Consider the following 10589-nt stretch of genomic DNA (forward strand, 5'->3'; position numbering starts at 1 on the left):
CCAGGGTCAGGATGGCTAAGAAGAAGTGTAGGCTGGGGGAGGTCAAACTCAGTGGAGCTGGAGGTCTGGAGTGTATCTGCTTCAATGCACGGAGCATAACAGGTAAGACAGATGAACTTAAAGCCTTGATTCACGCACAAAACTTGGATGCGGTTGCTGGAACGGGCACTTGATTAAAAAAGGGACATGACTGACTGTTAAATATTTCAGGTATTTTAGGCGAGACAGGGTGGAAGGTAAAAGAGGTGGGGGAGTTGCAATACCGGTTAGGGAACATATTACAGCTGTACAGAGAGAAGACACCGTGGAAGAATCAAGTAATGAGGCACTTGTGGGGAGAGCTCAGAAACAGGAAGGGGGCAGTCACTATGATGGGAGTGTACTACAGGCCTCCCAATAGCCCATGGGAAGTTGAAGAATAGATACATAATCAGATTCTGGGTAGATGTAAAAATAATAGGGTTGTTGTAGTGGGAGACTTTAATTTTCCTCATATTAACTGGAAATCCCTTGGGGCTAGGGGTCTAGATGGTGAGGAATTTGTTAAGTGTGTCCAAGAAGGTTTTTTGGAACAGTATGTGGATAGTCCGACTAGCGAGGGGGGTATATTGGACCTAGTACTAGGGAACGAGCCCGGCCAGGTCATCAACATTGTAGTGGGAGAACATGTGGCGAACAGTGACTGCAATTCCGTAAGCTTTTGGATACTCATGGAAAAGGATGAGCGTTGTCCTAGGGTTAAGGTGCTAAATTGGAGGAAGGCTAACGACAACCAGATTGTGGTGAATTCATACTGTATTGTAATTCACACTGTATTGCATTGCATTGTATTATGTCCTTGTGGGCTCTGTATGTGAGCCGTTGTGCGGCTCTACCCATGGGGGGAGATGAGGAGCTTGTACAGGGCTCCACCCTTGGCTCCGCCCATGGCCCCTCCCACTACCGCAAGTATAAAGTGCTGCAGCCGTGAGCCTGCCCTCAGTTCCTCTGGTCGCAGGCAGGCTCAGTTGTAAGACTATTAAAACCACAGTTTACTTTCAGTCGTGTCTCCAGTGAATTGATGGTCACATCAATTTAATAGTCTTAGAAAACTTGAAGAAAACTACTATGGAATCAGCCCTCAAACCTGATCGACTAGAACTCGACCCGCAGGCTGCAGAGGCGAAGGAAATCTTCTGGCTGAATCAAGCACATCCGAAACTACAGAGGAGCAGAAACGCAGCCTACTGCACGCACGGGTGAGCCATCGTATCTCTATGCAATTCAATTGTACCACCTCATACACGGAGGCACTGGCTATGCTCGACCGATTGTACGTGCGGCCGATTAACAAGGTTTATGCGCGGCACATTTTCTTGACCCGCCGCCAGCGCCCCGCAGAGTCGCTGGAAGACTTCCTGCGTGACTTAAAAGCCCTTGCCCGGGACTGCAATTTTCAGGCTGTAACAGCTGCCCAACACATGGAACTCGCTGTCCGTGATGTATACGTTGCAGGGCTCAGGTCTAACTATGTGCGCCAGTGACTGCTTGAAAAAGGGGCCAAGAACTTGGAGGACACGGTAGAGTTAGCAACGACTATGGAGGTCGCGTTCCGCAGTCTGAACTCATTCCCCGCGGACCAAGTGACCCCATCGTGGGCCCCCAACCAGCGACTGCCCCAGGCCTGTACCGCACGGTCACACACCCACTATGCAGCGCCAGCGTGCCATTTTTGTGGCCAGCCCCAACACCCACGGCAGAGCTGCCCGGCCCGCAACGCGACCTGCAGCAGCTGCAGTCGCAAAGGACATTATGCCCGAGTCTGCCTGGCAGGATCGAAACTTTCTAACTCCCCCGCAGTCCAGAGCACTCGCCTCCCAAACCCGCAGGCCCGCAGACCCCGTAATGCTGCAGCGTGTCTGCCGACTCCGCCTCCACCCGACATGTGCAACTCATGGGGGCCGTTATCTTGGCAATCCTCCCCCACGCGGCCGGCCATGTGCGAGTCATGGGTGCCGCCATCTTGGATGCCGTCTTCCTCGCCGCCCGCCACGTGCGATCCATGGGGGTGGCTATCTTGGACGCCATCTTCTTCATCAACCGCCACGTGCGATCAATGGGGGCCGCCAGCTTGGCTATCAATCGAATCTCACCTCAACGACTACGACATCAGCGGACATCATCACGGGGCCACTGCAGCACTGCTGATCGAGCCGCCGACAACCCGCAACTCAACGCGGTCACGCTGGACCAGTCGAGTCCGAAGCACCTCCAGAGCTCGATGATGTCCGTTAAAATCAACGGGTACAGGACACCGTGCCTCTTCGACTCCGGGAGCACCGAGAGCTTCGTACATCCTGACCTGGTAAGACGCTGTTCTCTCCCTATCTTCCCTGCACGGCAAACGATTTCCCTCGCCTCCGGCCCGCACTCATTCCACATACAAGGGTGCACCGTCATGACCCTAACGATACAGGACGCCAGCTACTCTAATTTCCAGCTGTACGTACTCCCCGACCTCTGCGCCCCATTCTTACTCGGGCTCGACTTTCAATGTAACCTCAAGAGCCTCACACTCAGCTTCGGCGGACCCCTACCTCCACTCACTATCTGGAGTCTAGTGACTCTGAAAATCGACCCCCTCCACTCTTCGCTAATCTCACTGCTAACTGCAAACCCGTAGCCACTCACAGCAGGTGGTATAGCCTGCATAACAGGGTATTTATTAGATCCGAAGTCCAGCGGCTCCTACGTGAGGGAGTCATAGAGGCCAGTAATAGCCCCTGGAGAGCTCAGGTGGTGGTCGTCAAGACCGGGGAAAAGTTCCGGATGGTGGTTGATTACAGCCAAACCATTAACCGGTTCACGCACCTCGATGCGTACCCCCTCCCCAGAATTGCAGACATGGTCAATCAGATTGCCCAGTACCGCATATTCTCCACGCTGGATCTGAAGTCTGCTTACCACCAGCTCCCAATCCACCCAGAGGACCGCCACTACACGGCGTTCGAGGCAGACGGCCGCCTCTTCCACTTCCTCCGGGTCCCCTTTGGCGTCACAAATGGGGTCTCAGTGTTCCGACGAACAATGGACCGAATGGTGGACCAGTATGGGCTGCGGGCCACGTTTCCGTACTTGGACAATGTCACCATCTGCGGCCATGATCAGCAGAACCACGACACCAACCTCCACCGATTTCTCCAAACCGCCCAGAAACTCAATCTCACTTACAATACGGAGAAATGCGTTTTCCGCACTACTAGACTAGCCATCCTTGGCTATGTCGTGGAAAACGGAGTCCTGGGCCCCGACCCGGACCGTATGTGCCCCCCTCTCCCTCATTGTCCCAGGGCCCTCAAGAGGTGCCTGGGATTCTTCTCGTATTACGCCCAGTAGGTCCCCCAGTATGCGGACAAAGCCCACCTACTATTTAAGACCACACTCTTCCCTCTGTCAGCTGAGGCCCACCATGCCTTCAACTGCATCAAGGAGGACATCGCCAAAGCCGCCATGCGGGCGGTGGATGAATCCGTCCCCTTTCAGGTGGAGAGCGACGCCTCAGAGGTCGCTCTCGCCGCCACTCTGAATCAGGCATGGAGACAAGTCGCCTTCTTCTCCCGAACCTTCTCCGCTTCGGAACTTCGACACTCCTCAGTCGAAAAGGAAGCTCAAGCCATTGTGGAAGCCGTACGGCACTGGAGGCACTACCTCGTAGGTAGGAGGTTTACCCTCATCACCGACCAAAGATCGGTTGCCTTCATGTTCGACAACTCGCAAAGGGGCAAAATTAAAAATGATAAAATCTTGCGGTGGAGGATCGAACTCTCCACCAATAATTACGATATATATCGACTGGGGAAGCTCAACGAGCCCCCAGATGCCCTGTCCCACGGTACGTGCGCCAGCGCGCAAGACGACCGCCTGAAGGCTATCCACAATGACCTCTGCCACCCGTGGGTCACCCGGCTCGCCCACTACGTCAAAGCACAAAATCTGCCTTTCTCCCCCGAGGAGGTAAAAGCCATCACCAGAGATTGCCCGATCTGCGCGGAGTGCAAACCGCAATTCTATAGACCAGACAAGGCCCACCTGGTAAAGGCTTCCCGGCCCTTTGAACGCCTGGGCATCGATTTCAAAGGGCCACTTCCCTCGACCAATCGAAATGTGTACTTTCTGAATGTCATCGACGAGTTCTCCCGCTTCCCGTTTGCCATCCAATGCCCCGATATGACCTCGCACACAGTCATCAGAGCCCTGCACAGTGTCTTCACCCTGTTCGGTTTCCCCAGCTACGTACACAGCAACAGGGGTTCATCCTTCATGAGCGACGAGCTGCGTCAGTACTTGCTCGACAAGGGCATCGCCTCGAGCAGGACTACCAGCTACAACCCCAGGGGGAACGGGCAAATGGAGAGGGAGAACACGACGGTCTGGAAGACCGTCCTACTGACCCTCCGGTCCAGGAATCTCCCGACCTCCCATTGGCAGGAGGTCCTCCCCGACGCGCTCCATGCAATTAGGTCCCTCCTATGCACCACCAACAACCAGACCCCTCATGAATGACTATTTGCTTTCTCTAGGGGCACTACCACGGGGGCTTCGCTCCCATCCTGGTTGAGGACACTGGGCCCGGTTCTCCTCTGGAAGCACGTCCGGACACACAAATCAGACCCGCTAGTAGAGAGGGTGCTGCTGCTTCATTCGAACCCCCAATACGCCTTTATTGAATACCCCGACGGCCGTCAGGACACCGTTTCCCTCCGGGATCTGGCGCCTGCAGCATCCACCACCACCGCCGAGGTACCCATCACACTACACCCCACCCAACCCCCCACGCCCTGAGCCCCTGCGCCTATAGGTTCCCTGCCCACACTCCGCGCCCCCGCACCTATAGGTTTCCTGCGCCCCCTGTCACCCGTCGCACCGGTCAGGAATGAAGCTCGGGCCGAAACACCCCCGGAGTCCACCCTCATACCCACACCGATCGTCACCACCCAGCCACCCGAAGAGGCTGCAACCCCGCTGCTCCGCCGATCCCAAAGGACGACTCCGCCACCGAACCGGCTCAACTTGTGGACGCGTCACCTCCGCCGGACTTGATTTTTTTTACAGGGGGTGAATGTGGTGAATTCATACTGTATTGTAATTCACACTGTATTGCATTGCATTGTATTATGTCCTTGTGGGCTCTGTATGTGAGCCGTTGCGCGGTTCTGCCCATAGGGGGAGATAAGGAGCTTGTACAGGGCTCCACCCTTGGCTCTGCCCATGGCCCCTCCCATTACTGGAAGTATAAAGTGCTGCAGCCGTGAGCTTGCCCTCCGTTCTTCTGGTATCAGGCAAGCTCAGTTGTAAGACTATTAAAACCACAGTTTACTTCCAATCGTGTCTCTAGTGAATTGATGGTCACATCACAGATTAGGCAGGATTTGGAGGCTGTTGTTTGGGAGAGGCTGTTTGAGGGTAAATACACATTTGGCATGTGGGAGTCTTTTAAGGAGGAGTTGATGGCAGTGCAGGACAGTCATGTGCCGATGAAAAGGAAGGTCAGGAAAGGCAGGATTCGGGAACCATGGATGACCATAGAAAGTGAGAATCTTGTCACAAAGAAAAAAGATGCATACGAGAGGTACAGGCAACTAAAAACAGATGAAAGCAATATGATGAATACAAGGAAAGTAGAAAAAAGTTCAAGCAGGGAGTTAGGAGGGCAAAAAGAGGTCACGAAACGTCCTTGGCAGACAGGATTAAGGAGAATCCCAAGGCATTTTATATGTATATTAGGAACAAGAGGGTAGGTAGAGAAAAGTTGGTCCACTCACGGACAAAGGAGGGAAATTATGTGTCGAACCAGAGGAAGTAGGTGAGGTTCTGAGTATTTTACATCGGTATTCACAAAGGAGAGGGACTTGTTGATTGGTGGTGTCTCAGAGGGATGTGTAAACATTTTAGAACATGTTTTTATTACGAGGGAGGATGTGTTAGGTTTTTTTAAGAAGCATTATGGTAGACAAATCCTCAAGGCCAGATGGCATCTATCCCAGATTACTGAGGGAGATGAGATGAAATCGCTGGGCCTCTGAAATCTTTGTCTCCTCATTGGCCACAAGTGAGATCCCAGAACATTGGAGGATAGCCAACGTAGTACTGTTATTTAAGAAGGGTTGCAAGAATAATCCGGGTAATTATAGGCCAGTGAGCTTGACGTCAGTGACAGTGAAATTGTTGAAAAAGATTCTCAGAGACAGGATCAATGCACATTTGGAAGTGAATGGCCTTATTAGCGACAGACAGCATGGCTTTTGTACAAGGGAGGTCATGTCTCACTAATTTAGTTGAATTGTTTTAGGTGAAAATAATGATTGACGAGTGAAGGGCTGTGGATGTTATCTACATGGACTTTAGTAAAGCATTTGATAAGGTCCCTCATGGCAGGCTGGTGAAAAAGATTAAATCACATGGGGTCAGGGGTGAACTAGCTGGATGGATTCAGAACTGGCTTGGCCATAGAAGACAGAGGGTAGTAGAGGAAGGGTGTTTTTCCGAATGGAGGTCTGTAACTAGTGGTGTTCCGCAGGGATCAGTACGGGGACCTCTGCTCTTTGTAATATATACAAATGACTTGGAAGAAAACGTAGTGGGCCTGATTAGCAAGTTTGCGGATGATACTAAGATTGCAGGATTGCGGATAGTGATGAAGATTGTCAGAGAATACAACGGGATATAGACAGGCTGCAAAATTGGGCAGAGAAATGGCAGATGGAATTTAACCCAGACAAATGCATTTTGATAGATCCAATTCAGGTGGGAGCTATAAAATAAATGGCAGAACCATCAAGAGCATAGAGACACAGAGAGATCTGGGTGTGCAGATCCTTAAAAGTGGCAGCACAAGTGGAAATGATGGGAAAGAAAGGATATGGTGTACTCCCCTTCATAGGACGGGGTATTTAATATAAAAGCTCTAAAATTATGTTACAGTTATATAGAACGTTGGCTAGGCCACATTTGGAATGCTGTGTCCAATTCTGGTCACAAAAGGTTTACCAGACGTCCGGTGGCGGCTATGAGGGAGTAGGTCGCATATTTGGTGGCTCCTGTTTCGGTGGACTTTTGGACCTTTTCCCCTGACTTTATTGTGCTTTTGAGTGCGGAACTGGAAAGCAATAGTACTCAGGCACTGGACCCATACAGAATTGTATGGACCTAAGAAGCCGGAGGGAACGTAAACAGCAGAAGAAGTGGTTGAGTAAGGGCACAGCGGAGGCTGTGAGAGAGACCAGCATGGCTGGTGTTCAGAGCAAGGAGCCGACAGCCCAGCCCACAATGGAGCAACTGCTGCAGACTATGCAGGAGGGCTTTTTGGCTTTGAAGCGTGACAACTTGGTGCCGCTTCAGAAGTCGATTGATCGGATGGGAAAAAGGCTGGATGATCAGGCTGAGAAGCTCCAGCAGTTGGAGAAGTCAGTGGAGGAGCAGGCTGACTTTCAAACGGTGGCGGATGTGGAAATTCAGAGGCTGAGGGACCAGCAAAAAGTGCTTCTGGAAAGGCTGGAGGACCTGGACAACAGATCTCGCCGGTAGAACGTGAGAATCGTGGGCCTCCCGGAGGGGGCAGAGAGGCTAGACGCTGCCCCATATGTAGAGGGTATGTTTCAGAAGTTGCTGGGGAACGAGGTGTTCACGCGCCCGCCGGTGGTGGACGGGGCACACAGAGTGCAGGTGAGGAAGCCACGACAAGGGGGTCCCCCACGAGCGATGGTGGTACGCTTTCACAGGTACCTGAACAAGGAATGGATGCTGCAATGGGCAAAGAGCACACAAAGCTGTATTTGGGACAATATCACCCTGCGTGTGGACCAAGATTTGAGTGCAGAGGTGGCCAGGAGGAGGGGAGGCTTCAGGCAGGTGAAGGAGATACTGTATAAAAACAAGGTGAAATTCGAGCTGCTTTTTCCCTGTGACTGGGTTACGTATGAGGGTCAGCACCACTATTTCGAGGAACCCGAAGCAAGGGCTGGCCCTGAGCTGACGACGTTTGGACTCATGTTAGAGCTTTTAAGATGTGGTGTCTCTCTATCTTTTTTTTGTGGTTGTTTTTTGTGTGCTCTTTGCGTTATTTACCTGAATGTTTCCTGTTTGGGTTCTTTGCTTAGTTGGAGTTTGGCTGGGGGGGTGAATTAATAAAGAAAAACAGTTACAAGGGTTGGGCTAAAATGGATGCTTCAGGGGAACTTTGTGCAAATTTTTTTCTGTCTGTATGGGTAGGACTGACGAGTGCCTGTTATTTCTTATCTCTTTTTTTTCTTGTTTAACTTGAATTGTGCTATTGTGGGGGTTGTTTATGACTTGTATAGAGTGTTTGCTTAAGTAGGGCTGATCTGGGGAAGTGGTGTGAAGGGGTCGGGGGTCGGGGTGACTGGGAGACGGGCTAGCTGAGTGCAGCTAGTCAATGGGAGCCGAGATGGGGGGTGTCCAGATAGTTAGATTAGATCAGGGGTTGGGTGATAGGATGGTGTTGCTAGGGGGGGAGGGGGGGAGTTGTTCTGCTGATGGGGATAGAAACTGGGCATGGTAACAGTGAGGAGGTCATGGGTGGAGCCGGCCAGGAGGCGGGCCAGAGGAAGTGCGACACATGGCTGAGGGGCTGGCCAAGGAAAGGGAATGGCTGATCGGCAAGGGGGGGGGGGGGGGGGGGGGGGGGGGGGGGGGCTGATCACCTGGAACGTTAGAGGGTTAAACGGGCCAGTGAGGTGTGTTTGCGCATCTGCGGGTTCTGAAGGCAAACATGGTCTTGTTGCAGGAGACGCACCTGAAAGTGGCAGACCAGGTTAGGTTAAGGAAGGGCTGGGTCATTCAGGTCTTTTATTCGGGGCTTGATTCTAAGACGAGGGGGGTTGCCATCCTGATTAATAAAAGGGTATAATTTGAGGCGGAGGGCACAGTCAGGGATGGTGGCGGCAGGTTCGTTATGGTCAGGGGTAAGCTCGAAGGGGTGAGAGTAGTCCTGGTCAGTGTGTATGCTCCTAATTGGGACGATGTGGATTTTATTAGGAGGATGCTAGGGAAGATCCCCGACTTGGACTCGCGTAAGTTGATCATGAGCGGGGACTTTAATACAGTCCTGGACCCGAGCCTGGACCGGTCATGCTCAAAAACGGACAGGTTGCCAGCGATGGTAAAGGAACTGAGAGGGTTCATGGAGCAAATGGGGGGAGCAGATCCGTGGAGATTTAGCTGGCCTATGGCGAGGGATTTCTCGTACTACTCCCAGGTCCACAAGGTATATTCCTGAATTGACTACTTTGTTGTGAGTAGGGATCTGCTGGCCGGAATAGCGGGGGCAGAATATTCGGCAATTACCATATCGGACCATGCTCCGCACTGGGTAGACCTGCAGTTTTGTAAGGACAGCTTTCAGCACCCACCATGGACTACTTGCAGACGAGGCGGTGTGCGAGAGGCTGAGGAAATGCATGCAGAATTACCTGCAGGTGAACGATACTGGAGAAGTCTCGGCAGCGGTGCTCTGGGAGGCACTGAAGGCAGTGGTGAGAGGGGAGCTGATTTCAATCCCGGCGTACAGGGACAGGACAGATAGGGCAGAGACGGACCAACTGATTAAGGAAATTCTATGGACGGACAGGAGTTACGCGGAATACCCGAGGCCAGGGTTACTCAGGGAACAACAGAGGCTGCAGGCCGAATTTGAGGTGCTGAATACAGGCAAGGCTGTAGAGCAGTTTAGAAAGGTAAAAGGCGCGATTTATGAGCATAGGGAGAAGGCCAGTAGAATGCGCACCCGCTGTCATTGGCGGGGAGGGTGCAGACTGTTAAGATGACGATTCTGCTGTGGTTCTTGTTTGTTTTTTAGTGTCTCCCCATCTTTGTCCCGCAGTCCTTCTTTAAAGCTGAATAAAATTATTCTGGGATTTGTATGGCAGGGAAGTCCCACGGGTGAAGAGAGTGATGCTTCAAAGGAACAGAGGAGAAGGGGGGCTGGCGTTGCCGAACTTCAACTATGACTGGGCAGCCAACACAGCGATGAGAAGGAAATGGATGGTGGATGCAGGGTCGGTTTGGGAGTGGATGGAGGCTGCTTCATGCAGGGCCACGAGCTTAGCAGCACGGCGCCTCTGCCGCTTTCGCCGGCACGGTACTCCACCAGCCCGATAGTGGTGGCGGCTCTTCGGATCGGGGGCCAGTGGAGGAGGCATGTAGGGGAGGTAAGAGCATCGGTGTGGACCCCAATCTGCGGCAACCACCGATTTGCCCCGGGGAACATGGGAGGGCGGGGATTGTGAGGATGGGGGATCTGTTCCTGGAAGGGAGCTTTTCGAGCATGAGGGCGCTGGAGGAGAAGTTTGGGCTGGCGAGAGGGAGCGGCTTTAGATACTTACAGGTGAGGGATTTTGTACGCAGACTGGTGCCGTCCTTCCCATGTCTCCTGCCGAAGGGGAGGCAGGACAGGGTCGTTTCTGGGGGAGAGGTGGGAGAGGGTAGTGTTTCAGATGTCTACAAGGAGCTAATGAAAGCTGAGGATATGGAGACTGAGGACCTGAAGCTTAAGTGGGAGGAGGAGCTCGGGTGGGGGGGGAGGGGGGGGGGAG

At 52.7% G+C, this 10589-nt stretch overlaps 1 protein-coding gene across 7 annotated transcripts in view; it reads left to right on the forward strand.

Moving 5' to 3' along the window:
• Positions 1-10589, forward strand: part of slc2a9l2 (solute carrier family 2 member 9, like 2) — a 630183-nt gene that overhangs the window by 35047 nt on the left and 584547 nt on the right. Inside the window, exon 1 of one of the 7 annotated variants that reach the window (XM_038792067.1) lies at positions 79-102. The exons of the other annotated variants lie outside the window; for them this stretch is intronic. The gene's annotated coding sequence lies outside the window, so the exon portion shown is untranslated. Of the gene's footprint in view, positions 1-78; positions 103-10589 lie in introns of those variants that run through there. 7 annotated transcript variants of the gene reach the window in all.

This window comes from Scyliorhinus canicula, chromosome 3 (assembly GCF_902713615.1).
Source record: "Scyliorhinus canicula chromosome 3, sScyCan1.1, whole genome shotgun sequence".
Classification (NCBI taxonomy): Eukaryota; Metazoa; Chordata; class Chondrichthyes; order Carcharhiniformes; family Scyliorhinidae; genus Scyliorhinus; species Scyliorhinus canicula.